Source organism: Podarcis liolepis (assembly GCF_965112155.1).
Source record: "Podarcis liolepis genome assembly, chromosome: 7".
Lineage (NCBI taxonomy): Eukaryota > Metazoa > Chordata > Lepidosauria > Squamata > Lacertidae > Podarcis > Podarcis liolepis.
In genome coordinates, this window is record NC_139561.1 from 41485078 (window position 1) to 41495436 (window position 10359).

A 10359-nucleotide genomic window follows, 5' to 3' on the forward strand; every position below is an offset into this window, starting at 1 on the left:
TCCTACATATGCACAACGGTCTGTAAAATCGATTTGCTTTGGCGAAAACAGGGGCCTTCCCCAAGCTCCCGATTAGACAATATCGAGTGTGTAAAGTGTGTGCATTATCCCTGACAGCTGCAAAATGGGTTTTTGCTTTCCCCTCCCCCACCCCATCTTGGAGGACTCTGGTTCCCTTCCCAGTTAAGTTAGACATGCTGTATCGCTGAAGGCGGGAGAGCCGTCCTGCGGGGGCAGGAAGCTATACTGTACCACACAAAGAGAGCAAGCAGCTCCTCCAGACAGGAAGGGCCTTATCACAGTCGGAGTCCCCTGTGCATTTCGCTCTCAGAGCGCTTTCGACTCCAGCACATTTTTTCCCCTTAACTTGCAAATATGGTCAATGGGGCCTGAAAAATGGGAAGCTGCCAGCCCTCGTTCCAACAACGGTCACACAGTCAGAGCAGAACCGAAAAAGAGCCTGCTGGATCAGGCCGATGGCCCATCTAATCCAGCATCCTGTTTTCCCAGTGACCAAATAGATATTTGTGGGAAACCTGCAGGCAGGACCCAAGCACAAGAGCCCTCTCCCCTCCTGTGATTTCCTACAACTGGTATTTAGAAGCCTTACAGGCTCTGACAGTGGAGGAAGAGCTTAGGCATTATGGCTAGTAGCTGTTGACAGCCATACCTTCCCTGAATTTGTCTATTTATCTTTTCAAGTTATCCAAGTCGGTGACTATCACTGCCTCCTGCAGACAGGAGTTCCACAATTTCACTATCCACTGCATGAACAAGAAGATTCCTCTTAAATTTGAGAAACCTGAAAGAGGTGTGTTTCTTACACTCTAATTGCCCTTCTTTGGTAGGAAACAGTATCTTGGCCCCAATACTTAGCAAATCAGACTCTTTGTTTGGTCACTATTTTTGCCTTTCAGATTTTGTTGTTGTTTCGGAGCTTGTTTTCACAATCTGCATGTTAATAGTAATGAAAGAAAAATGAATACATCCCTAGGAGTGTCCAATGATAGTAACCAGCCCTTTGATGTCCTCGTACTTCTGCTCAACTGTATGGTGAATTGCTGTTTAAAACAGGGATGAGGAATGTCAGACCCAGGGTTCGAATGCAGCCCTCCAGCCCTCTCTGCCTGGCTCATGGAATTCTCCACAGGCCACACACCCTCTCCACAGGCCATGTCTCTCCCCCGGTCCTCCTTCATACTCCCAACATTTATGGGGGCGGAGCTGTTATATGTCCTTGAAATCTGCTCATAGGTCTTGCTTGCCTGGATCCACACAGAGAGGAGTGTGTGTAGAAATTCACCCACCACCCAAAGGTAAAATTTAGATTCATTGCTCCACCCATTTTTGGCTCTGGCCCCACCCACCACTGGTTCCCTACAAGGGAATGTGGCCCACGTGGCTGAAAAATGTTCCTTGGACTGGAGCTCCTATCAGCCCCAGCCATTGCAACTGTGGTGGCTTGGGGGTGTTGGGATGTTTAGTCAAAAACATCTGGAAGGCACCGGGCTGATGAAGGCTGTGTTTTAGGGTGTTCTGTGCTCTGCTTGTGGGCTGACTGGAACCATCTGATTGGCCACTGTGGGAAACACCAAGTTGGACAAGGTGGATCTTTGGTCTGATCCAATAGAGACCTCCATGATCTCCCATTTATGGGAAGACTCTTCATCCACTTCTGTCCACAGTACTTAAGGTTCCTTAATCCATATGAGAGTCCTTGGCCTAGGGATGAGGAACCTCAGGACAGCAGGCCCTTGGGTCTCTCTACAGGCCATATCCCCACTTCCTAGGCCACACCTTTCCCCTTCTTCAGCTGCTTTTGTCTGGCTGAAAAGCATCCTGGAACTGTGACAATGCCTCTTGCTACCAGGATGGAGGAATGTGGGTGGGTGTATGGAAACCTCTGGCTTCTGTGTGGCTGGAATGTAGCCTACTGCATGCACACCCACCATCAGCATATCGTCCCCAGAAGGTTGAGCATGATGGAACATAGCTCTTGGGCTGGAAGGGGGTTCTGCAGCTTTTCACTATTGGGGTCTTTCTATTTCTGGACTCCTGTTTGAGCCAGGGCTTCAATGGAACCTCACAGCTGCCTTTTCAGTTAGTCCTATGTATGTTGTGGATGTGATTAATTGAAACTCAAAGGAGGAGCATGGCTTTCTGGAAAACAACTGGCACATATTTGTGGAGAATCAGGTGAAAGAGTCTTTCTGTGGTTGTCTTCTCTCTCTCTCTCTCTCTCTCTCTCTCTCTCTCTCTCTCTCTCTCTCTCTCTGGAATGCTAATTTTAACAACTATTTCTCCTCCTTGAAAATTGCCACTCTGGAAAAAAATTAACAGGGCTTGCATTGAGCTGTTGGGTTGGCAGCGAGAAAGTCTCCTTCTCCCTCCCTCACGCCTTCCCTTTCCAAGCCAGGTTTGGAATGTTTTACAGTAGCTGGGCTTATTCAAGTGTGGAGAAGGGAAGGCGAGAGACTGAGAGGGCCACTTTGGGCTAATTGATCGTCCTTTGGACTGAGCTACCGCCATATGGTTTTAAGTTACATGTAAAGCAAGCGAAACAATATACATAAATAGCAGAGCTGAGTAAGCCTGAGCAGTGGGAAAGCTAGGCAGTGCCTGTCTTGCTCCCAGGTTGTGTTATGCATCAAAAGGGCAGCATGGTTTTTGCCTTCATTGAGGGTCAGATTTGAACTGCAGTGCCTGCCAGCTGGCTAATAAGGTGCTGGTAACATAGCACATGAGATGCGGCTGGCGCTGTGGGTTAAACCACTGAGCCCAGGGCTTGCCAATCAGAAGGTTGGTGGTTCGAATCCCTGCGATGGGGTGAGCTCCCATTGCTCAGTCCCAGCTCCTCCCCACCTAGCAGTTCGAAAGCACGTCAAAGTGCAAGTAGATAAATAGGTACGGCATTTCCGTGCGCTGCCCTGGTTCACCAGAAGCGGCTTAGTCATGCTGGCCACATGACCCGGAAGCTGTATGCTGGCTCCCTCGGCCAATAAAGTGAGATGAGCACCGCAACCCCAGAGTCGGCAACAACTGGACCTAATAGTTAGGGGTCCCTTTACCTTTAACATAGCACATGGATGGGGTCACCCAGAGCATCTCTTCCCATGGCAGACATTAGGAACATAGGAAGTTGACTTATACTGAAGATGGACTGTTTGGTCCATCAGTGTGGTCTACTCTGGCCCACCGATCCATTTTTTTGGGTGGCCCACCAGCCTCCAGATTTAATTTACCACCGGTTGGATAATAGTTTGTGGTGGAAAAATCAATGCAGAGTGAAGTATCTCTGCTCACTTACCCTGGTACTTGATCTCCAGGGTTTCAAACAGGGAGGCCGCTTCCAAGGCCTTCTGCTAGCGCATCAGTGCTTCCCCCTCTCTTCCTCCCATGTGCCCCAGATTGACTCTTAGAGGATTGGGAGAACCCCCTAAGGAAAGGAGGGATCATTACATCTGGTAAGTTGAGATGCTTGCACTGAAAGAACAATTAAGAACATAAGAGGAGCCTGCTGGATCAGGCCAGTGGCCCATCTAGTTCAACATCCTGTTCTCACAGTGGCCAGCCAGATGTCTTTGGGAAATCTGCAAGCAGGACCTGGGCACAAGCACACTCTCCCATCCTGTGGTTTCTAGCAACTGGTATTCCGAAGGATTGCTGTGGAGGCAGAGCACAGCCATTGCTGCTACTACCCCACTCCATTGATTTGTCTAATCCTGTTTTAAAACCATCTAGGTTGGCAGCCATCACTGCCTCATGTGGGAGTGAGTTCCACAGGTTAACTATAAACTGCATGAAGAAGTACTTTCTTGTATCTGTTCTGAATCTTGCAACATTTGATTTCATTGGATGCCCATGAGTTCCAGCATTATGAGGGGCGGGGGGAATTTTTCAATTGCTGTAGTACTATCTTGAATCCCTCCCCATCTGTTTAATAGCCATTCACCCTGATACAATTGTGGGGGTATTAGACAAAGTTGTGTCAAGCAAGGGTCACCTCACACTTTCCAATGCATTTTCTCACTGCTTTCCTTATCAAGAAAAGATCTGGGGGAAATGGGTTTTGTTTTGCAAGAACTCCAAATCAGCTTTAATTGCACAAGCTGGATTTTCCAGGATGTGACTGAAAGCAGTGACAGTCTGGAAGCTCCTGAAACCTTTTCCGAGCCTCCCAGGAGATGCCAGGAATTGAACACGAGGCCATCTTCGTGTGTATCATGTGCTAAACGAGTTATGGCCCTTGTTGCAGCTCATTAAAGATGTTCCCTTATACACAGATATGTAGAAAAACTTCACAATCCTCATCTCAGAGCCAAGCTGTGTATACAGATAAAAGCACTTGGCACAGCCTTCATAGATGTATTGTTGTGCCATTGCCCCATGCCATGCCAGAATGCAGCTTTGAATATTCCCAATCATTTTTTTAAAAAAAATATTATCGCATGTAGAAAGCTAGGATGTTAGGGAGAAGGCTAGCCTAAAACTCGAACCCTCAAGATCCCTTCTTGAGGCTAATCACAGATTTGGGGGCTGATTGGTTGGGGGAGAGATAGCCCATTCTCCTCCGCACCCTGGTTCTGACCCTGATCAGATATACATATATGGCTGCTTGAAATTTTAGAATTTTACACATTTGTTGCAATTATACAATTGTCATCGCATCTAGGTGTCCCTAGGTTTCTTTGACGTTGTTCAACAGCTTTCCTCTTTTAACTTTCCCATGTTTATTTTGTAATGCTTTGTACATACGGGCCACCTAGAATGGTAGAATATACAGTGGTACCTCATGTTACATACGCTTCAGGTTACAGACTCCGCTAACACAGAAATAGTGCTTCAGGTTAAGAACTTTGCTTCAGGATGAGAACGGAAATCAGGCTCCGGCGGCGCGGCAGCAGCAGGAGGCCCCATTAGCTAAAGTGGTGCTTCAGGTTAAGAACAGTTTCAGGTTAAGTACGGACCTCCAGAACGAATTAAGTACTTAACCTGAGGTACCACTGTACTGGATGGAAATAAAGAGAGGGAGAAAGAGAGAGAGAGAAATATCCTTGCATCTGAGCTGAGGATTCTTTGGAAATGGTTATTTCAGTCTCCTCTCTGTAAGCCCCACGTGGGTGGGAGTCTAGTATAAAGAGAAAGTTTACCAGCAAAGAGCTGGATTTGCTCCAAAATACATCACTTTGCCACAGTGACTTCTGTGTGTGTGCATGTCTGTGTGTGAGAGTGAGTGCTTTTAAGCTAGGCATATTCTGATCATGGCTTTATAGCCAAAGACAAGGCCGAGATGCACAAGAGACAGACACGTCTCTGGCAAATGTGTGGAGCCACAGGCATCTCTTGAACCCAAATGAGGAGTGGGAAGTCCCTCAAGGCAGACATGGTGTCATGCCATTGGCTCATTACATCATGCTGCAGGACAGAACAGTTGGCAGAAAGTTGGTTTTCCCCTGAAACAGCACTGCGGGCTTGAGAAAGTGAAAGGAGACACGTAGTCTCCTAAAGCACTGGAAATTGGGGGGTGGGGGTGGAAGGCAGGGATTCTCAGTAGTGGTGATGGCTGGTGCCCTTTAAGACAGGTAGTGCAGAAGAGAGGGAGGTCTGACAATAGGTGGAAACAGAGCCAATGGCAAGGGCAAAGTCAACTAAGGCCACACTCACACCATACATTCAAAGAACTGTGATTCTGCTTGAAACACTTGTGACTCCCCCCAAAGTCTGGGAGCTGAAGTTTGTTAAGGGTGCTAAAAGTTATTATGGACCCCTATTTCTCTCACAGAGCTACAATTCCCAGAGTTCCCTGGGAAGAGAGATTGATTGTTAAATTCTAGGGTTAAGTGCTTCAAAAATGTGTATATTAGCCAACATTGCATACAAAATGTTTATTAGGAGAAATTTGCATGCAAATGTTGGTGAATTTTTATGAGGATCTCACAAACTGCTGCAGAAATGTGAAGAACTGAATTTAAGATTGGAAAAATAAGAAACAAGGAGAACCAAAATTGACGACCATCCGTATTTCTCCCCCTCTTCATCAAGATTACGCCTCATTTCCTGGTACATGTTGTCCCTTATAGATCTCTTTCTTTCTTTCATTCTTTTTTCTTTTTCTTTTTTATGATGCCTTTTTCAGAATTGTCCCATATTTTCCTGGGACCAAATTAAACGTGTTATCTTTGCATTTAACATACAGGGTGTGTTTTTTTAAAAAAACCAAAACAAAACAAAAAAACAGCCAAGACTTCCAAAATGGTAACAATGGAGCTGGACTGGGGGGTGAAGCTCAGATGTTGACACTTGCTACTTAACAGAGTTATGTCACAAACATGACTCTTTCATCTTTGAAACGCAAGCAAGCATGCAAACTTCTCAGGAGGTCAAGAAACCAATGGAAGCATTTGATCCTTCATTCATAAAGCCAAATTTCTCATTCCACATTCTGACTGGTCTCAGATCTAGCCTTCTCACTGCTTTGGTGCTTCCAGAGTCAGATCAAGGCCACTCCGGACTTGGCTCTGAGCATCAGCAACAACTCCAGATGCACCGAAAGAGGCAAGGAAGAGGCTGCTTTGAATATGGGGAAATTTATTTATTTATTGAGCTACTTGGCTTATGAGTCCCATGGACTGCAAGAAGATCAAACCTCTCCATTCTTAAGGAAATCAGCCCTGAGTGCTCACTGGAAGGACAGATCCTGAAGCTGAGGCTCCAATGCTTTGACCACCTCATGAGAAGAGAAGACTCCCGGGAAAAGACCCTGATGTTGGGAAAGATGGAGGGCACAAGGAGAAGGGGACGACAGAGGACGAGATGGTTGGACAGTGTTCTTGAAGCTACCAGCATGAGTTTGACCAAACTGCAGGAGGCAGTGGAAGACAGGAGTGCCTGGCGTGCTCTGGTCCATGGGGTCATGAAGAGTCGGACACCACTAAACGACTAAACGACAACAACTTGGCTTATTGAAAGAAGCAGCTGTGGTGGGTTTTACTCTGCAAGAGTATGCTGCTGTTCTTTTATTGGGGAGTGTGACAGAATATTGGGTGAACCTCCTGGAGGCCCTTGGCCAATCATGGCTGGGATGGAAAACGGTCAGTCAGTAGGGAGGGAGGTTGGGAAAGGTTGAATTTTGACAGTTTAACTGCCAGGTAGTGGCCACAGTGGCCAGCCAGATGCATCTTGGGAGTAAGTCTCATTGAATTTAGTGGGGCTTCTCAGCAGGGATGGTGTCAGATTTCCATACCATTGATGCATTTAAGCTCTGTGATCTCTTCCCCCTCCACATTCCTTTCTTGTTCCTTTTGCCTGTTCTGGACAAGGGCTGTCATTTTGCATTGCCACAAAACGGTCGCATGGTCCTGGATTAAATTTGATTTTAGCCACCTGGCATTAGGTTGCCAGAGTTGTAGTGCAGCCATTGTATATGCACCAAGGGGATTATTGGGACCTGTAGTTTTTGAGAGTATGGGAGTGTGGGTGAATGTGTGCAGGTGTAGCTGGACTGAGGTACAGATGTGTTAGCTTATGTTGGCACTGAGTGAGTGTGAGTGTATTAATGCCTGCACAATTATGTCAGGTTGTGTTGTTTATAAAACTTTGCAGAAATGACTATAATTTCTATCAGCATTTCCGTTAGGTCAGGTGTGGCTGTACAGTAAAACTTTCCATAAGTGGAAAATAAGGAGTCATGGGGTATTTTTCATTTAAAGGTATTTCATATGCAGATAGACTTATTATAATATATGTGCTTTAGTTAGATCAGGTGTGGGGGAACCCTTCGACCTCCCATCAACAACAGCTTCCATCATTCCTGGCTGTTGGCCATGCTTGCTGGACAGATAGGAGTTGTACTTCAGCAGCATCTGGAGGGGACAAAAATTCCTCAAACCAGAGTTAGATTAATAGTTTTTAGTTGCACCTATGCAACATTAGATAGATAGATGATAGGTGAGATAGATGATAGATATAGATAGATATAGATAGATAGATGATAGATAGATGATAGATAGATAGATGATAGATAGATGATAGATAGATGAATGAATGATAGATACAATACTTACATACACACAAACAAACACACACACACACACACACCACTCTATGTGTGTGCATGTGAATATACGTGCAAATATAAAACTTAATTATTTCTATATTCATTGTCCTTTCTGTTACAAAAATATACATTTTTTGTAATATGATGGGTCCTCTTAAACTTTGTTTAGGATATTAATTGGACATTAGGACATTGATTAATTAATTTCCAGATTTAAAAAGAAAATGGGGAGAAGAGAAAGGGGGAAATGAAGTGAAAATAAAGGAGAAAATAATATAATATATAAAATAATAATACATAAATAATACTAACAATAAATCAGCATCAGTTCACGACTGGGATTTTCTCTGGTTTCTCTTCAGATCATGTAAATCTTTTGCCTTTTACGAAGATCATGCTGTGAATCACAAGTGGGGAGAACATTGTTTTGCTCAGCCCCTGCTTATGAGTTTTGCACAGACAGCTGTTTGGCCACTGTGAGGACAGATGGGCCTGTGACCTGATCCAGCACAGCTCTTCTGGTGTTCTTATAAGTCTCCAGCTCTGAATTTGCAACACAGAAGAAACAGAGAGTGCACTGGAAACTTCCTACCACTCTGAAAGGTGGTATAATTAGATGAAACCTGACATGCCATTGACATGCTGGGAACATGTGTTGGAGGCACATGTTTTGATTAGCTCTCTCTCTCTCTCTCTCTCTCTCTCTCTCTCTCACACACACACACACACACACACACCCCAGTGACCAGTCTTTTCAAGGCTGCCTTTTCATCTGGATTTGCAGAACACGCAGGAGAGTCTGATGCCAAAAATGTGCTTTGCAGCAAACATCTCCGTTGTGATTGTTTGTAACCAATAAAATCATATTACACACTGATTGCCATGACCCCGCCTTGCGCTTCGGCGAGCCTCAGATGCGAGTGTATACTGTACACAAATGAAAACCATTAGCCATCATGCCGACCACATGTGCTGTACTGGTGCCAGTGGGAAATGACAGGGAATGTACAAGGTCACGGTTTACTAAAAATATAAAAGTTTTAACATGTGGTGTTAATAGAACACACAACAGGGGTCAGTGGTATAATGGAAAATCGTTCCTTTTCCAATGTCAGGGCAAGTAATTTGCTAGTAAAGGAGGAACAATTTGACGTGTGTTAGGAAATATCCGCCTGATCTCTCTCTTCTGCGTCAGGAATAGCCAACAGGAAGTTTAACTGAGCATTCACCCTAATTTGTTTGCAGGGAGATCTGACGATGTTGGCTATTTAATGAGCATTCATCCTGATTTACTTGCAGGGAGATAAGACGAAACTGGCTGTTCAATGGGCATTCATCCTCATTTGTTTGTGAAGATATTAAGCGACATTGGCTGTTTAATGTGCATTCGTCCTGATTTCTTTGCAGGAGAGCAGACTAACTTGAAGCAGTCATGGTGGTGGTGGCAGTTGTCATTGTTATAGGCAGTATTACCCAGTGGGCTCTGCAGATATTAAAAAAACACATGTTCAAGTCCATTCTGTGTTTTATCCTTGCTGTTATTATCCTTACCAATGTATCTTTCTTTCTTTTTTGCATATTGTTGTGTGTCTTGTGCTAGGCGGGTAACAGGTTAATGATTATGATGTCATCTTATGTCAGGGATGGGGAACCTCAGACCTAAGGGCCAGATGTTGCCTTCCAGATCTCACTATATGTCCCTTGGGACCTTCCTCAGACTCTGCCCCTCACTAATCCTGCTCTGCACCCTCCTTGGGTGTTTTTGCCTGGCTGGAATTTGCCCTTGAACTCTGAAGGTGCCTCTTGCTTGCCTGGGTGGAGGAGCGAGAGGGTTGTGCAAGCGGCCTACCGTACAAGGTAAAATTCACATTCATGGCTCCACCCACCTTTATTTCTGGCCCCACCCACACATGGCATGTGGCCCCCAGAAGGTTGTCTAAATAGGATTATGGCCCTTGGTCCTCCCCCCATCCCTGTCTTATATAATTTGTTTTTGATTCTCATTATCCTCCTGGAGACTTTGGAGGAAGCTTGGTTAAAAATAACCCGCTTGCAAAGACAGTCCTGTCATTCACCTACCTCCTTTGGCCTCTGGCCCCCCTGAGGTGTCAGTCCATCCGTCAGCTGCTTGCCGTAAACAGAGTGGCAGGTAATGCTGTTTTTCTTTCCTTCACTCACTTTGCAGAAAGTGTTTTGCTTTCTGGGTTGACTGGCTCCATTTGGGTAGCAAGACCCCCACCCCAAAACAAAAACCCCTGGTGTGTGAAAGTGTGTTTTGATTGGCTACCTTCCCTATTCCCTGC

General features: G+C 45.3%; 1 long non-coding RNA gene across 1 annotated transcript; it reads left to right on the plus strand.

The window, feature by feature from the left end:
• Positions 1 to 7113: 7113 nt before the first annotated feature.
• Positions 7114 to 9571, plus strand: LOC310711687. Its single transcript, XR_014528585.1, has 2 exons — positions 7114 to 7185; positions 8419 to 9571. It is a non-coding gene; the product is annotated as an uncharacterized lncRNA (long non-coding RNA).
• The last annotated feature ends 788 nt before the right edge of the window (positions 9572 to 10359 follow it).